Here is a 12,579-nt window from a genome sequence, read left to right as displayed (position 1 = left end):
CCCCAGAGTCCCCTGCCCATGGGACCCACTGGGCTGGTGGATCTGGGCTGGCGCTGGCTGGAGGTGCCAGCAGGGAGGCTCAGGATGTGCCAGCTGGCATCCACAGCGCTCACACAGTGGTGACAGAGAACCCCAGGTGATGTTCCCAGAGGAAACCCTCCAGGCAGAGGGGAAGGATGGGGTGTAGGACAGGCTCCAGGCTGAGCTATTGATCTGATTTCCAGATGGCTTTGGATGGCCAAGCTCCACCTGCACACCTTGGAGGGGAATCCCTGCAGGAGGCAGAAGCTCAAATCCTCCCAGAACACCACCCTGAAGTGCCCAGGCTCAGCTCTGCCTGCCCACAATTGTGACCCCTGGTCACAATTTCTTTCTTCCTTTCTTCCTTTCTTCCTTTCTTCCTTTCTTCCTTTCTTCCTTTCTTCCTTTCTTCCTTTCTTCCTTTCTTCCTTTCTTCCTTTCTTCCTTTCTTCCTTTCTTCCTTTCTTCCTTTCTTCCTTTCTTCCTTTCTTCCTTTCTTCCTTCCTTCCTTTCTTCCTTCCTTCCTTCCTTCCTTCCTGGAAGAGGTCAGCCCAGGGTCATTGCAGAAGGTCACAGCAAGGGCTGCCAGGGCCAGGACGGGACCCCTGAACCCATGGAAAGGGACTGGTTTCACCCCATTACCTCTGTTCCCCTCAGCCTGTTTTCTCAAGACTGCCCTTGCTGTTTCCAGTGGCTCTGCTGATACTCAGAGGGGATGAACTGACCTGAGCTGAGCTGATTTATGGCACTTTTGTGTGTACCTGATCCCAGCCAGAGGCAGCTTCTTGGGCTTGGTTCACAGCCTGTGGGTTTGGATGGGCTGCACCCAGCCCACCTCCAGCAGCACCTCCAGAAGCTCCAGACACCAGGCAGGGGTTGCAGTCACAGAACAAAATTCCTGAGTGGTTTGGGATGGAGGGCCCAACCTCCAGCCTATCCTGCAACCTCCTTAAAGCCTACCCAGTTCCACCCCCTGCCATGGGCAGGGACACTTTCCACTAGAGCTGGAAGGTTGCTCCAAGCCCCAACCAACCTGGCCTTGGACACTTCCAGCCATGGTCTCCAGCCATGTCAGGGACCACTGGCTGTGATCAGCTTCTGTTCTGGGGCTCTGCACCACAGGGGAATTGGGCAAACCCATGATGCCCCCTCCTCTTTAACTTCTGGGGTGGACATGGATTTCAGGAGATGCTGCCCTATTTCTATTGTCTTAAATGCTACAAATCCATCTTAGACCAGCTTATCCTGAGGGCAGAGAGAAGGCAGAGAACAGGGCAGACTCCCTACCCTCTCTCAGCAAGGAGGGGGCAGCAGGAGGAGCCTCTCAGCCTCACCCCACTGCTCTCTGCTCCCGTCTGTTCCAGGATCTCTCTTTGCAGCTGGCTGGCATTTGCCAGCCCAATCTGTGGCAGAGGCCCTGGGCAAGGCTCAGCCCTTCTCACCAAGCCTGGCAATCCCAGGGAGCTCTGAGAGCACCCCACACTCACCCAGATTTCTGCTCCTTGCACGTGCACCTTGGGACTTTAGCCAGAAGTGTTCTACAGGCGTGTGGCTGTGGCACTTGGGGACATGGTTTAGTGGTGAATGTGGTAGTGCCGGGTCAATGGTTGGACTCCAGGAAGGCTTTTCCAGCCTCACTGATTCCATGGGGGCACACACAGCTCCATGTGGCTGTGGGGGTGTGCATGACACGGTGCTGTGTGTGACATGTGGTGGATGCCCAGGTGTTTGGGCTGTGGGGGTGTGCACCTGTGGCTGGGGTGCTCTGGGTGTTACAGGGCTCATGCAGAACCAGGGAGTGCTGGGCTGGGGGCTCATTTCACCCTCCATGGGCAGCTCTGTGCTGCCTCCCCCCAGCCCTTTGCCCTGCCCTTGGCACACATGTGCCATGCAAGGACTCCCTGTCCCCTCCCTGGCCACCCATGGCTGCCACAGCTGAGCAATGCCTTGACCCAGAAAAGAGCACTTGAAGAGCTCTCCAAGTGGTGCTGAGGCCCTGGCACAGGGTGCCCAGAGCAGCTGGGGCTGCCCCATCCCTGGCAGTGCCAAAGGCCAGGCTGGATGGGGCTTGGAGCAGCCTGGGATGGTGGGAGGTGTCCCTGCCATGGCAGGGGATGGAACTGGATGGGCTTCAAGGTCCCTTCCAACCCGAACCATTCCAGAATTCTCTGCTTCCCTGATTCCATGTATGACTGAAGCAGGGCTGACTGGAAAGGGCCAGGAGCCACTTGGGTGATGCTCAGGAGAAGCTGGCAGCACGTCAGGAGGAGCAGCAGCCCGTAAAATGGGATTGCTCAGAGCACACATCCTCCAGGAAGATGCCAGCCCTGGGCTGATGGGGCTGGGGGCACCCTTTGGGGTCAGCTAGTCCTGCCCTCTGCCCATCAGCTCTTCCAGGGCCCCACATCCCCCAGGCTCCCACACAAATCCCAGCCCAGCCATCCAGGCCGGCTGCAGACACAGAGGTGGCTTTTATATCTGGAACCAGCAGCACAATAATAACGGGCTGGAATCGGCAGAGATGATTTGCAACCTGCAGGGGGAAAATGCCTCCCCTCTCTGGGCTGCAAGGAGCTGAAAGGATTTGTGTGCTGTGGTGCAGGTGACGTGGGGCTGCCCACACGCTCGGAGCCAAACGTTCCCTGAGTTAGCAGGAGCTCTGGATGTGGCGCTGGCTGCCAGAGCCCTGCATTAATGATGATTCAGAGTTCACAATCTGATCGTGGCCGATAAAAATAGCTAGCTCCTGCTTGGAACAATTCATTACACAACACACCCTGCTCCCGAGGTGCTCCCACTGCTGGCTCGGCAGCTCCGCCTTCGGGCAGAGCCCATCCCCAGGGATGAGCAGAAGAGTTCTCTGCCCATCCTGGGGCAAAGCAGGGGGTCCTGAGCAGAGTTAATGCCACCCACCGTGACAGTGTCACCAGGAACACCGAGCACTGACTGCACAGCGATGGAGGGGACTTCCAGCAAGCCAAGTGTGTCACCTTTTTGGGATCGCTCCTTAGGAGACAGGGAATCCTCTAAAGGGCTGCTCTGCCCATCCCCTAAGGGTATCCCAGGGGCTCACCCAGGCCATCCTCACCACCCTGCCAGGTGAAACACACCCAGTGCCAGCCTGAGCTCGGCACTCTGATCCCCCAGCTGCATCCCTGGGGAAGGATTTCCCTACATCCCTCCTCAAGTGGGAGCAAAAGGTGGTGCCCTTGGAATGTGTGATCTGCACACAGCTCCTGGACACCAGTGGTCTCTGCTTGTTCTTCAGGCCAAGGGGTGTCTCTGACCACTGGTGCCCACTGGGGTGATGAGAGGGATAGGATCTGACTGGCACCATCCCAAAATGACAAGGAGTAATTTATCTTAAGAGTTCTAAAGAGCTCTTTCTGTTTTGTTTTTTTTTTTCTTTTTATCTACCAGCAAAACCAAATGCTGTAAAAGTCAAAGGCTGTGATATGACAAAGATTTTTGACTTCAGGTGTTGTCTAAGATGGAGGAGGAGATGAACTCCTGAGAGAGACAGAACTTATTTCCATGCAGATGTCACTGCATCAACTCTCCAGGGAGCAAAACCCCAGAAATTCTGCAACCTATTTGTCCGTCCCTAAATAGAAGTTTCTCAAAGTTCTCCATGAGATGGGATTTGCTCTGAATCAGGAAATGCAAAGCATTAAGTAGGTCAAATGAGACAAATGAGACAGATAAGAAAGGGAAATTTCAGGAAGAGAGGAGGACAGCTGATGAGGTGGCTGGAGTGGAAGGACCAGGGCAGGGAGCTGGATTGTTGTCTTTGAAACCCACCTGCAGGCTCTGCTGCCTTGCAGAGCACTTGGGGCACCTGCTGGTGACCACATGGGGCATGTTCCAGCTTGCCTGGGAAAGCAGCTAATGAGAACATTCTGGCCCAAAGCTGACCTCTTCTGGCCAGTGCTGTTCAAGGGGTCTGGAGGGGGTGAGGGATTGTCTGCACAGCCCCCCTGGAGTGAGCGTGCGATGCAATGCCTTGAGCACGGCTGCCCTTCACCTGCCCCTGTCCTGACTCCCAGGTTTGGAGCTGTCCACCCTGGCACTGAGAACTCGTCACCCAGACAGCAGCAGAGGCTCTTCTTGGCCTCCTGTGCTGCCACCCTGCCCAAACCCTGAGTCCTCCTGCCTCTTTGTGCTGCCAGAGCCATCAGCAGCCCCAGGACCATCAGTGCCCCTCCCAGAGCCCAGAGACCACGCTGAGGAGGAGGAGGAATTTCAGCCTGGAGAGGAGGAGGCTGAGGTCAAACTTCATTGGAGTCTTCACTAGGGGAAGGTGCTGAGCTCTGCTCTGTGTGACAGGACAGGGAAGGGCTGGAGCTGGACCAGGGCAGGCTCAGACTGGATCTCAGGGAAAGGTTCCTCATCCAGAGGTGCTGGCACTGCCCAGGCTCCCCAGGGAATGGGCACGGCCCCGAGGCTGCCAGAGCTCCAGGAGAGCTCGGCCAGCGCTGCCAGGGATGCCCAGGGTGGGAGGTTGGGGTGTCTGGGCAGGGCCAGGGGTTGCACTCAATGATCCCTGCGGGTCCCTTCCAGCTCAGCACATTTCAATATTCTGTCTCTGGATGGCTGTGGCTATCACTGCTGCACCACCAGCTGAGCAAGGACGTTTCTTTGCTCCAGGGACAATGTTCCCATTGCCTGAATGTCCACATGAAGCCAGGCTGGGCCCTGCCTGCATTCAGGATTCAGGGTGGAGATGCTCTTGGCACTGGGTTTGCTCAGTGCCTCAAACAAAGCAGCTCCTGTTGCCTGAGGGTCCCGGGGAGAAGAGGAGCAGGTGGGAAAAGGCAGCAGCTCCCTGAGGCATCCCTTTGGAGCCCAGGCTGGGCCCGTGCGCAGCTCCCGCGTGCTCGGAGCTCGGGAACACTTCCTTTGTCTCAAAGTGGGTCAGGCGGAGGCGTGATGTTACTATAGCAATGGGCATGAGATTTCATAACTTTATTTTGCGAGGGGCGTGTTGCAGGATTCGCCAGGAGACGGAGGGAGGGTTGGCATTGAATCACCCTGCCAGCCTCCCCTCCCCAGCCTGCTCCTGCAGGAGCTGCACTGCCCCTTGCCCACGAGCACCGAGCTGGGTCTGTCCCCCCCGGCCCCTGTGGGAGTCCCAAAGCCACCCCTGGGCCATCCCGTACCTGTCACAGCTTGCTGGGCTCTAGGCCAGACTCAGCATCCCGTGCACCGTGTGTCCCTCTGGGCTCCAGGGCTGTCCCTCATGAAGACCTGTGGGGAGAGAGAAAAGGGGACATGTCCTCACAGGGATCAGAGAGGCGTCTTCCTGACAAACACCCCCAACCACAACCCTTGCTACAAACACTTGCCAGCTCTGCTGATACCCAGGCTGTGTCCAGCAAAGGGCAGGTGAAGAGAGTGAGGTGCTGCCCACAGGACAGGGGAAGGTGTGGGAGCGGGTCCCGTAACCCCTGGGTGTCACATGGACTGAGAGGATGAGCTGGAGATCAGCCAGGTGGGGAGGAGAACATCCAAAATGTTCCTTGCTGGGGGCTCAGGGCTTGGCAGAGCCCCTTTGTGGGAAAGTGCTCTTGGTCTTTCCTTCCCGTGCTTCTTTATCATCCCCCTGCAGTCTGTGGCCATGCCAGGAGCTGCTGGTCCCCTCTGAGCCCAGCCCAGGGAGGCAGGAAGGACAATCCTGGGGTCAAAACCCTTCCTGGGGTGGCAGATGGCAGCTCTGGTGTTCCCCTTGCTGTGTCCCAGCACTGCACCTGCCAGAACCTGCTCTGACTCACCTCCAGTGCTGCTCATGGCAGCTCCCACCACACCTCTCCCATCTGGTCACTAGGTGCTACTGTGCTGCAGCTAAAGCCTGGGGCTTCCTCCTTCCCTGCCACCCAACCACGCTGCAAACCACGGGAAAAACGCTCCCTCTGTGAAAAACCAGGTAAATAAATATGGGGAAAAAGCCCCAAATCCCCCTGACCCCACAGAGAACACAGCCTGAGTTATCTAATCCGTGGTGCTGGGGTTTGCATTGGTGAACGTCCCAGGCTGGTGTGTGTGCACACAGCCTGTCCTGCACTGGGAGCTGCTGGGGTAAACTGGGAAACTCCTGCTGCAGGGAAGCAAGGAATGGGAATGGTATGGGAACCAAGAGGAGTCAGCCTTCCTAGGATGGATTTTCCATTCCTAGCTGAATGGAGGAGGCCATCTGGATTTGTGAAGGTCTATGAGAGCTCAGAGAGGGGTGAAAATAGATGGAGCCCAGTTTCCCTGCTCAGATGGGAGGCTGGGACAAGGACAGAAACCTTGGCAATTTTTCTAGGAAAGCCAGATCCAGGTGCTGGGCTTGACTCCCACCCTGGTGATGCAGAAGATGACCAAACTGGTGCCCAGAGATGAGGCAGCACCTCTTTGTCCCCAGGATGGAGAGGTGGGCACTGCAGAGGCCCTGAGACCCCACTGTGCCACCTGCCACCACCCAGCCAGAGGGGCTTTTCCTGCCTGGGGGTTGCACACATGCTGGGTGCCTGGTGGGGTGTGGCAGAGGCACTGTGCTCCCCTCAGACATGTCCTGCTGCCCTCCTAGAATGGTCCCAGGGAACCAGAAACTGGAGAGATGGAGAGGCACAGTGCAGGCAGAGAATAAGAGGACTCTGTTCACTCCAAGACCCTCATGGGGAGTATCCCAACAGACAAAGGGATGGAAAGCTTGGGAAGATCAGCAGACTGGACTCCTAAACTGGCTACAAACCCTCACCACCTTCCCACTAGCTCCATAGCACTGCAGAGGGAATTGCTAAAGCAAAGGGACATGTCCTGGGACAGCCAGGCAAGGCATTCACATCTGTCCCCACAGCTCACTTGTCTTCTACACCAGAACATCCCTTTCTGGAGTTTCCTGCTGGTGCTGGGCTGTGAAGTCAGATCCTGAGGCTCTGACAGAGGTGAAGCTCATGTGGCTTCACCCAACCCGGGAGGCCTCTGTTGTGGCCCAAGGGACACCTCCCCACCCAAACCCAGACATTCCTGGGCTCAGGGGTGTCCCTGAGGTGGCAGGTCACTGCACTGGGATGTGCCAGCATGAGCTGTGGCAGGGCCAGGTGCCAATGACTGCCCTGCACAGTCACTGCACTGGCACTACCTAGCCCTCTCCGTGGGAAAGGGAATTCCAGCACTGGGAGCTGTGTTAGGTTTGATCCAGACAGCAGAGCCACCAGCACAGCCAGGATCCACAGCCAATGCTGCCTCCAGTGTCAGCACCCATCTGGCTCTGTCACCCACTGCTGTCCTGCTCTAATGCCACCAGTGCTGGGATGGAGGGCAGCACCGCTGGAACCACTGATGGCCACCGTGGAAGCCACCAGCATCTTCTAGGAATGTCCCCAGCCCCTCCTGCTGCACAGGTAGCACCACAAGCAGCCAGCACCCTGTAGCAGCAGCAGGAGCTGTTGGGATGGAAGCCCTGCCCAGTGCTGGTGTCACCTGTCACCTCTGTGCGTGTCACCAGCGCTCTCAGGGTGCCTCAGGCCCCGGGAACAGCCCAGTCCTGGCATCCCCTGCCACATCCAATGGGTGGGAGAAACAGTGCCTGGGTGCCAGGCCTCCCCTCACCCAGCAGGCTCCTCCAACCAAACAAGGTCATTGAAGCTGTGGAGGAAGAAGCATTTTGGTGTGGAACGCTGTTTTTCCCTTTGCATGCTGTTCTTGCAGAAAGAAAATGGCACCATAATTGCTTTTAATTAATATCAGCATCAGCGCCCAAGGAAATGCAAATGAACAATTGTGTCAGCAGCACAGCCCCCTGATGTTAGAGCCCAGCCAGACACCCCCACTGTCCCCCTCTTCCTGCCATCCTCAGGAGCGGGGTGCTCACGGCTGTGCTGTGAGGGGGTGGATGGAAGCTGATGTCTGGAGGGACAGGAGAGGTGCTGGAAGCTCAGGGAAGGGGACTGCAGACCAGTGGAAGGGTGGGGGAGCAGGGGCCAAGCTGGGGCTGTGATTTTCCAGGCAATGAGGGCACAGGATGCCAGAGGAAGCAGCCAAGGGTCCATCCAGGACCCTTCTCTGCCCAGGGGTGTCTGATGAACTGAAACCCCTCCAAGACGATTTTGGTGAACGGGGTCTCAGATGCTCTTCAGCCAAGCCTCACTGGAGAATCAGCTGGTGATTATTGTCCTCTTGGTCTAAGGGGGGAGGCCACAACCTGTCCTGCTGCAGCCTGGGTGGTTCTGTGTGGCTGGAGAAGGCCTTGAAGGGATGGATCTGGTGCTCCCAATCTCACCTCAGAGACTGGTGATGAAACATGAAGCATCGGTGTCTGCTGGGCCTCCTGAGGAAGGTGATGAGCCAAGTGAGCAGATGAGGAGGGCAGGCTGGTCCTTCCCCTCCTGCCACTCCAGGTGTGGTCACAGCTGGAGCAGAGCAAGGCCAGCAGAGCTGGGGAGGTGCAGGTGGTGCTGGGATCTAATTCCAGGGAAAATCCTGTGGAATGTTACAGGCTCAAACAGCATTTTTGGCTGGTTCTGTGAGAAGAGAGGTCCCTCCCAGGCTGGGCTGTCACCTCCTGCTCCTTCCTGCTTCTCCTCCAGACTTGGAAGAGCCTCAGCAAACCACCCACGGCTGCTTTTGGTAAACCTGAGAGGAGATGAAGGCCTCGTTCCAGGGAACAAGCACGGTGATGTGGCAGCCAGCCCAGTGCTGGATGGAGGCTGTGAGTCCCTGTGAGATCCCAGGAGCACAGCAGGGATGGGGGGATGAGCAGGACTGGCACAGGGGCACAGGGGGAAGGGTGAGGAGCAGAGCATGGCACATGGCAAGGGCTGCTGAACACAGGGCTCCTTCCTCCTGCTCTCATCCCCTCCTGCTCTCGTCCCCACACTGAACCCCCTCTAACACTTGGATTTACAGACTGTAAGATAAGGCACAGACATTGCCAGCCCTTCTGAAACAGCTCCTAACTCCATTGTGTGCAAATGCAGCAAGAGAACTAATGAAAATAAATATATGTGTGCTCTTGGACCTCTAATCTCTGCTCTGTTTCTCTGGGTAAAACAAATGCATTGAGCTCATTTGGGCGTCCTAGGAAGAATCACCTGTTACATGGAGGATGTTTGGGGGCCAAGCTGGGAGCAGCACCTCCAGGGAAGGACCAGAGGCTGCTGTAGAGAGGGGAGAGCACAGGTGAGATGTGGCTGAGCACATGGGAGATTTGTAGTCAGGACTGAGATCCTCCTGAGGAGGCAGGGAGGGAAAAATCTGTGTGTGAAAACACCCGAGGGAACAATTGAACAAAGGTGGGAAGAGTGGGAAGTCCTGCTGAGCTGTGAGGAAGGTGCTCCCCTCCCCAAGCCCAGAAGGCTCCCACGCAGATGCCTCGTCAGCAGGGTCCTGTTGGGGCAGGGGAGCAGGGAAATGAGGTCACAGCACATGGAATGGGCTGCTCCTGTCCCTGCTCTCCTGACAGGAGCGTGTCCTGAGCACAAGGACATCACACACTGATCCTGCCGAAGATGGAAACTGAAGTCAGCAGGAAGCTGAGGGAATGATCCACCCTCACAACTCGCAGAGGTCAAACCCGCATCACTGTCAACTGAGAGGAGCTTTGGGGACAGAGTGGGGACCTGTCAGTGGCCCTCTATACACAGAGGGACCTGCCAGACCTTGGAGGCATCTCCTAAAGCAGAAAGACTTTGGAGATACTGACTTTGAGTGCCTGAAATCTGTTTCATTTGAAAGAAACATCACCCTCCCTTCTGGTAAGGTCTTATATCAAATCTGATGCCACCAGTTTACTAAATAAACACAGAGATAACCTCTGCTCTACTCAGCTGGTTTAGATTAGGTATTTGACAAAACTGTTTCACTGCAGGAGTGGTCAGGCACAGAAATGAGCTGCCAGGGAGGTGGTGTGGAACTGTTCAAGAGCCACCGATGTGGCACGCAGGGATGTGGTTTAGGGGTGGCTGTGGTGGGACCAGGCTGATGGTTGGACTTGGTAATCTTGAAGGTCTCTCGAGGATTGTGTGAGATGGAAGCGTGGCCAGGCCAGCAGCCCTGCAGGGCAGGGGAGGGCACTGTGGCTGGGGATTACCTGCTCTTGGATGGGAACAGCAGCAAACAGCCCTGAGATTCCCGGTGTGGGAATGGGGGAAGGAGCTGGATGGAGCAGAGCTGAGCCTCTCCCTCTAGGCAGGGAGAGAACTGTGCCCCCAGCACCAGGACAGATGCTCCTGATGAGGGACCCCAGTGGGGTGGCACATTCCCCCCTCAGGGCCCATCGGGGTGTTTGTAAAGCTGGGCAGCCTGGCATTGTGAGCAGGGATTCACCCCATGGACAGGAGCTCCCTGTGACAGGGCAGGGCACTCCTGAGGCTCTGCAGGGACCTGTGAGACGCTTCCTGTGGTGGAGGACATTCCTCTGAGGGCATGGGGGTGTGGGACAGACCCAACAAGACCTCAGACAGTGAGGGAGAACAAGCAGGAGGGACTGGGAGCCTTCACCTTCATGGCATCATGATGTATAGAATGAAACTGGTCCAGACAAGGGACTTGAGAAAAGAAATTCTCTAAGTGCCTTCCCAGCAATGCCAGTGAGCCTGGATAACACACTCTGCTCAGATATGGACATGGACCTGACCTAGTTGTGCTCCCGAAATCTGACTGGGAGTGTCACATAACTGGAGTGCTAAAACCAGCAAATGTTAAATCCAACAACTTCAGGGAGGAATGAGGGTGCAAAGGGACATCAGATGTCACGGCAGGCAAGGTCAGCAGTTTGAGTCATACCCACCTGCAAAGCTCTCAGATCTCTTCCAGCAGAGGCAGAAGAAGGTGAAGAATGCACAGGGCCTTCCCCAGTGGGGCAGCTGCTCTGCCAGCAGCTTTGTGATCCACAGGGAAAACACGATCCCTGGCTATTGGAGAGACTTTTGCTGAGCACTGCACGCCAGTGTGAGCCCAGGATGGATGTGCAGGACACTGTGGCTCAACAGCTGGACACATCTGTACAGAATCATGGCTAAAGTGAGACCCTGCCCCAGTCAGGGAAGGCAGAGGAGCAGGGCCTGTGTGTGGCACCCACGGTGCCTTACAGAAAGAGAGAGTCACGTTATGGCAGCTCAGTGTCTGGGAGAGTGTTCACAGAATCAGGGAGTCACTGAAATTGGAAAAGCCCTCTGAGATCAAGTCCAACCCTTAACCCAGCACTGCCAGGTCCACCACTAACCCCTGTCCCCAGGTGCCACAGCCACACGTTTTCTGAACACTTCCAGGGATGGTGACTTCATCACTGCCCTGAGCAGCTGTGCCAGTGCCTGAGCATCCTCACTGTGAAGAAATTTCCCCTAATATCCAGTCTGAGTGACTGTGGAAAAGAATGGAGGAGGCACATTGACCCAAAGCCAAAGAAAGGCTTATTTCCTGTGGATGCTAAATCTGAACCAGAGTGCCTGTAGTTATTGCAGGCCACATAGCTCTCAGGCCTGACTGAAGCCTAGCCTGAGAAATTCATGAGAAAGAATTAAAACAATTCTCAGAGATACTAAACAGCCTTGCAGGTGTTGTTTTGCAACCTGTTGTTTCTCCTTGCAGGAGACAGTCAAGGGGGGCAGAGTGCCCCTGACCAATGATGGTGGTGTAGTACTTTGTTAACCAATAAGAGTTTCCTTTCTGTACTTTTCCACGTATCTGTCTATAAGACAGAGCTGAAGCAATAAACTAAGGAATTCTCGTGTCGTGACTCCCTTGAGAGTCCATTGTCATTCTTTAAAGCCGTTCCCAATCGGAGTGACAATTTCCAGTGCTGCAGCTGCACCTACAGCCAGCCCTGGGCTGTCCCTGGCTCCTACTGCAGCCCTGGGCTATCAGCAAAGCCAGGGGCTGGGCTGAGTTGGAATGTGGCTGCAGAGTGAAGAGAAGGCCAGAGGTGCTGGCTCAGAGCCACCTCCTGTGCTGCCCAGTGTGTCCCCCGTGTGTCCCCAGCCTGTCCCCAGCCTGTCCCAGCCAGGGAACCCTGGATTCTGCTTCTGCCTGGGGTCAGGAGGGGACAGGCTGCAGTGTCCATGTTCTGACCATGCTAGGACCAGACCTGCTCTCCTGTGGCAGGAACAGATCCTGAAGGATGTGTCCTTGCTCCCTGTCCCTGTCTGTCCGCTGACAGGGGACAAAGGGCAGCGTCTCTCACTGAGGCTGGGCACAATGGATGTGGCCACACCAACCAGACAAAAATCTCTAAAACAGGTCAGCCATACCACCACAGGTGTCAGAAAACCCCATGCTGGTGTAGTTGTGCTGAGAAGCCCTTAACCTTGTTCCTTCTCTGGCAGGAGGGGACAGAGACACTCCGGGTGTGACCCCTGGGAGAGGCCGCAGTGGAACAGCCTCAGGTCCCTGGAGCAGCTCTGAGCTGATGCCTGAGCCTGTCCTGGCCACGGGGGATGGAGCCCGTGGGAAGCTGTGTCCGAGCCAGGGAAGGGCTGGGCTGAGCTGTGCCCTGGGGCTGCCTTGTCCTGCTCTGGCTGCGCTCACAGCGATGGCACTGCCGGCCACCCATCAGCTCCAGGCGGCTCCACGGGAGGG

At 56.5% G+C, this 12,579-nt stretch overlaps 1 protein-coding gene across 6 annotated transcripts in view; it reads right to left on the bottom strand.

The window, feature by feature from the left end:
* DLGAP4 (DLG associated protein 4) overlaps positions 1–12,579 on the bottom strand; it is a 135,038-nt gene that overhangs the window by 63,609 nt on the left and 58,850 nt on the right. For all 6 annotated transcript variants that reach the window (XM_086853525.1, XM_023940017.2, XM_023940020.2 and 3 more), the window contains one exon: positions 5,181–5,268. The gene's annotated coding sequence lies outside the window, so the exon portion shown is untranslated. Of the gene's footprint in view, positions 1–5,180; positions 5,269–12,579 lie in introns of those variants that run through there.

The sequence above is a fragment of the Cyanistes caeruleus genome, chromosome 16, assembly GCF_971803275.1.
Source record: "Cyanistes caeruleus chromosome 16, bCyaCae1.hap1.1, whole genome shotgun sequence".
NCBI lineage: Eukaryota > Metazoa > Chordata > Aves > Passeriformes > Paridae > Cyanistes > Cyanistes caeruleus.
The sequence above is the reverse complement of the archived record's forward strand: the minus strand, read 5'-3'. Positions and strand labels throughout refer to the sequence as shown.